The sequence below is a fragment of the Cupressus sempervirens genome, chromosome 7 (assembly GCF_028749045.1).
Source record: "Cupressus sempervirens isolate cs-2001-9-10 chromosome 7, ASM2874904v1, whole genome shotgun sequence".
NCBI lineage: Eukaryota > Viridiplantae > Streptophyta > Pinopsida > Cupressales > Cupressaceae > Cupressus > Cupressus sempervirens.
The window spans coordinates 141,752,326-141,763,488 of NC_143124.1; positions in this window are offsets into that span (position 1 = coordinate 141,752,326).

The following is an 11,163-nucleotide window of genomic DNA, read 5'->3' on the forward strand; positions in this document are numbered from 1 at the left end:
GAAATCATGAAATAAAGAGTGAAAATACCAGTTTCCTTAGTGGAAAAACATATCGATGACATATGCTTCCTAGTAGGCATTGATTACACTTACATTCAAGCAGTAGTTCCAAGGGTGAGATGGCTAAGGCCATTAGGATATGAACTTGATGTGGATGAAGCCTTAGTAGCAATCACAACAATTCTTGTAGAAGAGATTGATAAGGAGGCTCCTCATTTTGGAACATATGATGTTGTGCATTCCAAGGTTGATAAGGAGCTTAAAACAACTTCCACCCTAAAGAAGAAAGCTAAACTAGTGAAGAAAATAAAGAAGAAATTCAGTGTAGATATTGAAGAGGGAGTAGGTGTTGAAGAGGAAGAAGAAGAAGAAGGTGAGAGTGAAGAAGAAGAAGAGAAAGGGAAAGATCCTATGGAGTTAACCAAAGGCTTAGGAGAAGATAAGGAGGAAGGTGTCAAGGAAGAAGAAGCCAAGGAAGCACCTATAGAAGCTGAGAAAAAGAAGAGAAAGGCTAAAACTCAGCCTCTAAACTAGCCAGAAGAGAAAAAGAAGTTTGTTGAGTCAACTCAAGCCAAGCCAACACTGGTAACAAGAAGTAACACAAGGGCATCTACTCAATAGGCCAAGGAGCATGTAAAAGAGAAGAAAAAGGCCACTGAAGAGATTTGTGAAGTGTAGAAGAAAAGAAGAAAATATGTAGCACAACTAGATTTTGATGAGGAGGAGAAGACTAAGAAAGAGGATATCAGCCAATTTAGAGTGGTAAGCCATCCTCCCAAATCTACTATAGATAAAATTTGTGAAAATATTAAGAATACAAATTTGAATAATTTGAAACACTTTGATTTCAATGAGCTAAGTAGAGAAGAACAAAACAAAATAGAGAAAACCATATATGCCATGATGGCTAAATTTAAGAACACACCTCTAGAGGTAGACAATACCATGCCTAGGAAATTATATGAGATATTTGAAAAAAATGGCAATATTGTCTGAAAATGGAAAAGGGGATCAGAGAATCTACCTTAGCACAAGTGATGCCTGACCTAACAAGACGTCAAATAACAAAGGCTAATAAGAAAGATGGTGGAAAATTTGCACTTAAATATAGAGCCTTCAACATCCTACAAAATAAGATTGAGGATGTAGTAGATAAGTCCACAAAATTGTGGAAGACAATCTACAAATTGACTGATGATAAAAATGAAGAAGATGGATAGGATAAGGATGTAAATAAGGGTAAAGAGTGACAAAGAAAAGAAAGTCAAAGTAGTAGAGGAGGAAAAGAAAATAGAAGAGAAGATAGAAGAGGAGAAAATAGAAAAAGGAGAAGAAGAAAAGGAAGATGACGATGATAAAGAAAAAGGAGAAGAGTAAACACAAAAGGGAGAATACATGGCAACAACTGAGCAACAACAGTAAGAGGAATAGAGTGTGCAAGAAACACAAATACCACCACTAGCTCTCCTCATGTAACCATCACACCTACAGACACTATAACAATCAAGGAAGTTCCTAAAAATTCTACTTAGAACATCAATCCCCTAACTATAGAGGATCACTCCAAGATTGTTCACCATTCCACTCTATAGGCACAATTATTCACAAATCCTATATTGGTGAATGTAGATGAGATACGAAAGGTAGTAGCAAAACCAAAAAGAGACAAGGTGAAACCACAAAGACCATCTTTCATCTATATAGCTACTAGTACTCAAATTTTAATGCTTCCACCACCATCTCAAAAAATTGCAATAGCAACAAGTGACACCATTCAAAAGTCAAGTGTAAGAGAAGGGAATTCTAATGAGGAGAAGGAGGATACATCCAAGGAAGAGGATTAGGCCACTATTCAGAAATTGGTAGAGCTACCAAAAAAAGGACTACTACAAAAATTCTTCATAAGCAGATTACTAAAGCCATACCTTTGCAAATTTTCACACCAAGCTTGAGTTCTACAAAGGTCACTAGGGTACTTCACTATGAAGACCTTGAGTTAGATGAAGAGATAGTAATACCTTCTTATGACTCAAAGACTATCAACATCGAGCAGATTACATAGATTCAAGATGCATTAAATAAAAAGGAGAAGATAAGAAATACTTAGAAAAGAGTATAAACATAAGCAAGCACTACTTGAAATCAATGACATCTTTATGGATACCTTCAGCTTGTAGTCACTAGATGAGTCAAAACCTATAATGGAACAATTATTAGATATAGTTGACTAGGTGACAAGTGAAGACCAAGATACAAATGTCAAACTTATAGAATGGTCTAAAAGGAAGTTTCAAGGAAAGGTGAATGAGAAAATATCAAGTGGTATAGCACTTGCATAGGTAGAATTGTCCAAGAAAATTGAAAAGGTCAAAACTATACTTGAGAACATTTTCTCACTATACAAAAAGCTATGTGATTTTTCCAATTTAACATAAGAGACAAGCCATAGGATATTGAGGTTGGAGAGAAATATTAAGATTTATAGCATGCTATCATCAAGAGATCCACCTCAAAGTGAGAAGTATTTTTCCCAATTGCTTCACACTCAAAGAGAATTAGCTACACTTACAAGTGAAGAGGCCAAGATAAAGGTCAAATTGATGCAGATACAGTTCTCCATTACCCCACATCTAGAGGTCCTCCACAAAGACCAAGTCTATGCTGAAATTATTTTAAGGAATGATCCTAATCTTTCTACACTTGATGGGCTTGTACATCTTGTTGCAGAGGCTACCATCCAATATAAGTCACTTGAAATTGCTTTGGAAAACTAGGATGCAGCTTTGAAAATCATAATAGAGTTAAACAATACATTTTTGGCTAAATATGGTATTACTCCTTATAACCCTTTGAAATAAGTATCAAAAAGGGGGAGAAATAATAATTAGGGAGAATATATATATATATATATATATATATATATATATAATGTTTTGGGGGGAGAAATAATAAGGAAGATATAACTAAGGGGGAGAATACTAAGCATTTTGATTACATTCTTTCATTCATTCTTTTCAAAAATAAAAGGGGGAAAGATTGTAGATAGCCAAAAGATAGAACAACTCAGCACAGAAACAGAAATAGGGCAAAGGCAAAGAGTATTAGGCACATTCAGCACAAAATTTTGCTTAAAAGAATATACAATGCACAATCACGTCAAGGGGAGTTATAAGGTATTTTGAACAAAATTTTGAATTTTTTTACATATGTAGAGTAGAATGATTAAGGTACTCATAAGGTCAGACCAATAATGTTTAGATAAGTTTTTTTGACACTTATGTCAAACGGGGAGATTGTTGGTCTCAGAATGGCCTTGACATTTGAGTGTCAACACACTTAACAACTTTTCATATAGGAGCCAAGTACACTATGTATGCTAAGCTATAGTATGTGTCAGGCCAGAATTCCAATAGGTAATGAGTGACTCTATGTGTCAAGCAAGTTAGAATGCTTCATGTGTCGAGTTAGCCAAAACTTTGCATGTGCCGAGCAAGATAGAATGTAATAGGTGTTGAGCAAACCAAGATAAAATATGTGTCGAGTATCAGTAATCCAGTATGTGTCAAGTAAGAAAAAATCAAAAAATGAGTTTGTGGCATCACAAACTTAGATGTAAATCATTTTTTGTGTTGACATAGAAGGATTTTGAAGGATAATAAGGATAAGAACAAATCTTTTATATCTCCTATGCAATCAACATGTAACCAATAATAAAAATGGAGAAGGCATGCAGCCAATGAGACAAGTGCAAGGAATGAGTGAGAATTAAAGATTCAATATGGATCATAGATCCATACCTAACCCTAAGTCTATGAAGTCTTATAAGAAGGCTTAGAACCCACAATTTTATGTTGCTGAATAAAAGTTAAGGAAGTTGCTAAGCAGATAGCAAAATTACAGAATAGGAGAAGCAACAAGGGCATCAAAGACTTAGTGAATTCATTAGTAATTACTTATTCATTTGATCAGAATAGTACAAGGGCTATGAATAGATATCATATCAAGTAAGGATTATATCAAAATGAGCAAATCAAGTGCCTAAAATCAGTAATTGAAGATTGTAAGCAATCAAGTCAAATATTTTAAATAATACTCTCTAGAAATTGTATTAGATAGTGGAAAATCCTATGTTGATAGGTTATCTTAACATGTATTTTGTAGATCCTTTGAAGAGGTGACTAATTCCTTTAACAAGGTCACACCTCATGTAAAGTGTTTGTAAATCCTCTAACCAAGTCACTATTGACATAGTTTAAAACTTTTAATAGGGTAGACCATCAGGACTGGTCAAATAATTATTGATGTAGTGATTTTGTGGGTATCATCCCCACCCCAATTTTACCTTCTTATTCCTAGAGGGTTTTTGGTTTATCAAATTCTAGTGTTATGTGTCTTGATGCATGTGTTTACTTTATGTTTCTTTAATATGTTTCCATGCATGCAGTTTACTTTTAGTTATTTGTTTTAGAGGATTTGAAAGGTTAAAGTGCATTACTTCTGATTCACCCCCCCTCTTAGAAGTACTCTTCCCATTTGAACATTCCAAGAATTGGTATCAAAGTGAGGTTCTCACAAGGAGAAGCCTAATAGCTTAGAGAAAAGATCTAAAGACAAAATTTTTTTAACTTGGGAAGATTATAGACAATTAGGTGATTGATGTGCATCTCACTCTACACAAATTGGAGGAAGCTAGAGAAGAGTTGAGAAAGTCCTTGAAAAGAAGGAAGGATATAGCCATAACTTAAAATTACACACACTACAAGGAGATTGACACCACACAAGTGTTTTTCAATGGAGATTCCAGGGAATTTGATGCAACAATAGCTGAATTGATGGAGAAGAATAGAGCTCAAGTAGAAGAAATCAAAATATTCCAATAGCTGTGAATCACATTTTTATATTCAGGTCTAGGAACTAGAGTCTATGCCTTATTTTTCTCAATTTGTTCAATGTCTTCTTCCATGGATTTGCTCTAGTCCACATCTTCTAAGGCATCTTTCACTATTTTAGGTTCTTACATCCTTAGCAAACATGTATCATTTCTCAACCTATTCCTTTTCATCTAGCATCTTTATCTCCAATGATTTGTGCAGTAGGGTGACTTCTCTTGACATACATAGACAATCTTGGTTCTACTCTATTTTCTTCTCTTGGTCTCTCAAATTTTGAATAACTATGTACATTTCTATTAGGTATTTCAACATCTCTTTCATGTACTCTAATCTTATAATTAGAATGTGCCTCATCAACTTTATTCTATAAATCAACACCTTAATGTAGCTCAGTTCTTGAATGCAACTTGGCATTGATAGTATGTGACTCAGTAGTTACTTAAACTTGCTATTGATTTGTAACTTGATTTACAAAATATTCATCCATAGGCATGCCTTCATAAAAATATAGAAATGATTTGTATTGTTTTGGTTCCTTCATAGGTTTAGCCTCATGTACTTATGTAGATTCATCAAATTTTACATTTGCACTTTCCACAACTTTGTTACTGGAAGTATTTAAACATCTATAAGCTTTAATTCTTGTGGAATAACCAAGGAATATAACTTATTAACTTTTTTCATCTAATTTACCATTCATAAAATCATTGAAAATTTAACACTTCCCTCCAAACACCTTAAAATATTTTACATTTGGTGAGTATCCATACCATAGTTCAAAAAGTGTTGAATGAGTATCTTTCTTGACTTGCACATAGTTCAAGGTATCGATTGTTGTACTTATAACTTCTCTCTAGTATTTCAAAGCAACATTTTTCTATATCATGAGTGTCCTAGCACAATCCATTACAAACTTGTTCCTCCTTTCAACAATTCCATTTTGTGGAGGGGTCCTAGGAGTATTGTTTTGTCTTTTGATTCCTTTGTCACGATAAAATATCAAAAACTCATTTGATGTAAATTCTCCTCCTCTATAAAATCTCAAAAATATTAGAATTTTACATGTGTCCTTCTTGACTCTTGCTAAGTACTAAGTAAGCATTTGGAAAGCATTAGATTTCTATTTTTGAAACATAACTATCATCATTCCTAAATAATCACCAAAAAATATCATATTGTACTTATCTCCTTTTTATCTTTGCACTTCAATTGGTCCACACAAGTTAGTATAAAAAATCTCAAATATTCCTTTAGAGGTATGAGTCTTACTCTTAAAACTTGACTTTGTCAGTTTGCCTAACTGACATTGCTTTCAAATTATATTGTCAAATTTCTTAAACTTGGGAAAACCCTTGACTCTTCTCATGTTACTAATACTAACCATGTTATCAAAATTGACATGACATGACCTCTTTTGCTATAGCCACATATCATAAAATTCTACAACTAAACAAGTAGCATCCTCTATATCAATGTAGAATATATTACCTCTAGTTCTATCATCTTTTCCAAATAGTTTTCCAGCAGTATCATATATCTTAGCAATCTTTTTCTCAAACTCAACCTTACAACTTGAACTATTTAAGTGTGACACACTCAACAAATTATAGTTGGGTGTGCCATGACTCTAATAGTTCTAGAAGAGGCATTTATTTGTTGCACTATTTCTAGTGAAAAGATGTTAATCATTGTTTGTAATGGGTAGAGGAAAGTTGATACTCCAAAAAATATTTGGAAATATTTTTACAATATCCAAGATTGGTTTCTAAATCTTGAGACTAGGAGTTAATTAGAAGTCATAAAGATTTTGGGATCTAGCCACTTAAGATTAACTTAATCGCTTGAATTCCCAAAAGTCCTTTATTAATTAGGGTTCTCTTAGCTATAAAAGCTATTGCATGATTTGTAAGGGTTTGTCTCTTTCTTTCTTTTTTCCAAAAATATGATGATTCATGTGAAGAAAATTATGACTAATCTCAAGGACAAATATGACGAGCTATTTGTAGAAATGGAAGGGGAAAACTCAAGTATTTAACTACTGAGAATTGAAAAGGATATTGCAGATCATAAAGTGACATGTTCTTATCTAAAAATAGGTGGATTTATTCAATTCATAGAAAGAATTGAGGACCATGATGAGATGGTTATGTCACAATTCATCGACTCCTGGAAGAAGTGTTGGGTCACTATCAATGGGGTCACTTTTGATGTCATTGAAGTCCTGATAGCCAATGCCATTGGCCTCTCTATATAACAAAAGTCATTTCTTTTCATTTTCTCTAATTATGCTCTATCTGGTATTGTGTATGGAATATAAGGAAAAATAAGAGGAGGTTAAAATTTACATAGTTTATCATCAAGCCTTGATGTTGCACCTTTTTAAATTGTGTAAAGTCTCCTCTGATAATAAAGAATAACCATTGAGAGTTCCTCTATTGGTGTGGTTACATTTTTATTTTTATGGTGCTTATTTATTCTCTAATATTTTTGGCCCCTTTTGGTCTATATATCTTGACTGATAGTAGGGCCAATATTTATATGATGGCCATGTTTTTGTATGTTGTTTACACTTGCTCTATTTATGGTAGTATTTACTTCACTATTATGATTATGAGAGGTTTTTTGACACTTTGAAAGGGGGTGGGGTAATCATGTGGTCATAAATACCGACTAATATACAAATAGTTGTTGTTTTCTATTATGGGTCATTCCCCATTTTGGTTGCTTCTTAATTTCAAAATAAACAAATTGTCTATTTGTTTGTTTAATTTGATGAGACTTAAAGGTATAGTCTTCCAATTTATTTAGCAATTCCAAAATGATTTTAGTTCATTTTTTACAATTTTTTAGCAAATATTACCACGTATTATAACTACTACTTTGTATATTTACTATATTTTTATTAACAAAGGAGATGAAAATCTTTTGTTAGATGTCATTCAATAAAAATATATGCAAAGTAGATAAATAGAGATAAAATGTTTCATAGTGCCTACCCCTAGTTTGCATTTATGTTATCTTTGTTGAACTCTTTTAGACTAGTTATATGCTTGATGCATTACTTTTAGATTATCAAATTTTGTTTCAAATTTTGTTGATCATATGATGACATTACTTCATACTCCTTATTTCATGTTTACATGATGATTATTCAATGTTTATAGATATTGATGATGAATAGTTAGATGCTTTATTATCACCTGTATTTTCTTATGGATACTTACCCCATACTGCATGTCTATGGTGTGCATGCTTGTTTTCTTTATGTATGGCATTTCTGATGTGGTTAAGGAAGGGAGTTGTAGTCACCTACTAGTTGGGATCTACACAATGCACCACTTCCTACCATTGCCTATTTAGCTTAGAATATATTGTGTATGTACATCCCTGGATTTTATGTAGGTTGTAGGTACTAGGTATCGACTTCCTTGAATTGCAAGGTTGAGTATACCCTATCACATTATCTCAATAGTAAGAGAGGGGAGATCAATTCTTGACTCCAAATCCCAACCCTTTAAGCCATTTGTCCTAATTGAAAATCAGGACAAGTATTTGAGTTGAGTATCATCTGAATGTGTCAGATGACATAATTTGTGATAATAACCCTTTTGTTTGATTTGGTATGTGTTTTGCTAAGATGGGTTTTCATATTTTACTTTATGAGTCTTTGGTGTATTTTCTATTAATTAAGTCTAATTCAAAGATTTAATTAATGATTTGATTTAATGGAAAATTAATATGATATTTTAATATTTATTTTTATTTAATCAATTGGGAAATTAATTAAATAAAAAGAATTAAATTTGGAGATAAATGTTATAAGTTTAAATTTGGAATGTCATAATATTTATTGAATTTAATAATAATATATTTAGAGTTCATTTTTTAATAAATGCTAAATAATATTATTATTTAAGTTAATAAATATTTTTATCAATTAAGTTTCAAAAATAAATTTAGAAGTGGAAAAGAAATTAATTTATTAAAATTTCATGACCACATGATAAGTGCATAAGATTTAGAATTAATAAATTAATTTAAAAAGGAGTCAAGTGCATATTAAATAAAGTAATGGGCATTATTTTAATACTTATTCACATAGGAGTATGCAAACTCTTGTGAGTTGTCATGTTGACAACACAAGTGTTTGCACTCTAGTTATGCACATATTGTTTACACTTAGGAGTTAGCACATTATTTGAGCACATGGTGCCTACAATGTTCTAGATCCCTCATCATGTTTATCTTCTTATCGTGGAAGATATGTGCTTAGTTGTCATGCTTATCTCCTAGTTATTTCTAGACACATTTTACATGCATCTTAGAGGTCTTTATATATAGGCTCTACTAGCACGTATGTGCATGCTCATATGCTTCAATAGGTGCTCTTAGTCTCTCGAGGGTTTTTTTTTGGAGGGACTATGAATGTTGGAGAAGGAAGGGATTTTTTTTCTCTACAAATTTTGAGTAGTAGCAATTTAGCATCAGCGTCCATGTAGACACTTGCGATTTTTACATATTTTATTACACTCTTTCTCTTTCTTGTCTTCTTGCTAATGCTTATCTGAATAATTCTCTAAGAATGATCCTTCAATCTTGTAATTGGAATTCAGGCATATTGTTTCTTTACAACCTTCCCTTAGTAGAATCAAGATTTGGAAATTAAATTGGAATTTGGGTTTGAATTAAAATAGAATCTGAGGAATTAGAATTTAGATGGGAAGAGCTTGATATTTAAAAGAAAATCCAATTTGGAAAATTCAAAGGGTTAATTGAGTTTTCTTGATAGTTTGGAAAACTTTGAAATGGAAAAAAATTAAAATTATTATTGTTACTATGTGATGAGGGAGGAAATTTGTTGTATTAAATTTGATGTAAAAAAAAGTTAATTACATATATATTTATATTATTAAAACAAAATATGCTTAATGCCTATCACTCTTACACTTGAGGATAACAAGCATCAATACATTTATAAAAGTATTTATTACAAATCTATTCACATGAAACCAAACATATGCATAGGAGAATCGAATCAATCTAAGTTCAAAAAAATTGTAATCTGAGATATGCATGTGACATGTTTTGTAAAATAGGCAGTGATAATTGACATGGCCTCACATACATCCCTGCACTACATAGTCATAGTGTACTATGATGTAGGGGAACATATAATTATGACTAATGGCCCTACTTCATGGCTATGTACAAGTCATGTCGGCTTAGCGATTTATAATCTCTTTAAAACTTTGCTTTAAAAACTTTAATGTTATAAAGCTTTAATATCATTTTTTTAATAATTTAAGTATTATTTAGATTATTAATTTGGTAGTACAAGTGATGGGGACACAACCCAACAATAGAATGGACACAATAGAAAAGGGAAATTATATTAACTGAGAAGATAAGCTAGTACAAACAGTGCAGAGAAAATAAACTTCAAAACATGCCCTACAAGCTTACAATAGCATAAATCTGGAGAATATTTCTCCTTTTAGCACCTCCTTTCAAGCTCCAATCGCAACTGCCTTTTACAATGCCAGAAATCTCCTTAAATAGACCCCGAAGGGTTAAGGACTAGGAGTACATTCTAGAAAGTGCTAGTAGGCATCCACCGACAAAATAGAAGGTTCCAGAAGTTGCGTTAGAAGTTGGTACAAATCTAGAAGAATCCAGAAACAGTAGTCGAACTTCCAGGAGGCATAACTTTTGAACCATAGCTCCGATTGATGAACTGTTTACATTTTCGGAAAGCTCTCAAAGCTCTCTATAGCCCTATGGACAAGCTTTGCTCATCCCCCATTTTTTGACCCTTTTTGAGGTCATTTAATGCCCCAAACCTAACTTTGAAGCATTCTTAGGAGGTCTCCAAAACCCAAAAAATTGCAATAAATTTCAAACCGTGGGGCCTATTGACCTGATTCTTTTTCTGGAATGCTCTAAATCATGATTACATTCATTTGGCCAATTCACACCTTCTAGTTTATCGAAATGATGGCCCAAATACATGCTCCTATTTTTTTGGGATTTTCAAATGCACTGATAGTTGAACTATGAGAGTTGGAACCTTTATTTGAGCCAAATGGGTATCCAAAAATGTAAAGACATAAAATAGAAACTAAGTCTAAGTACATTTTTTTGGGTGACACAAGATTGCCCTTATACCTCTGGATGCTCCTGCATCAACAAGCAATAATATTGTCTCTCAAATTGTGTCATAAATAATTATCTCTATCTCATACCATAGACTCCACACCAGATTCCCTATTAT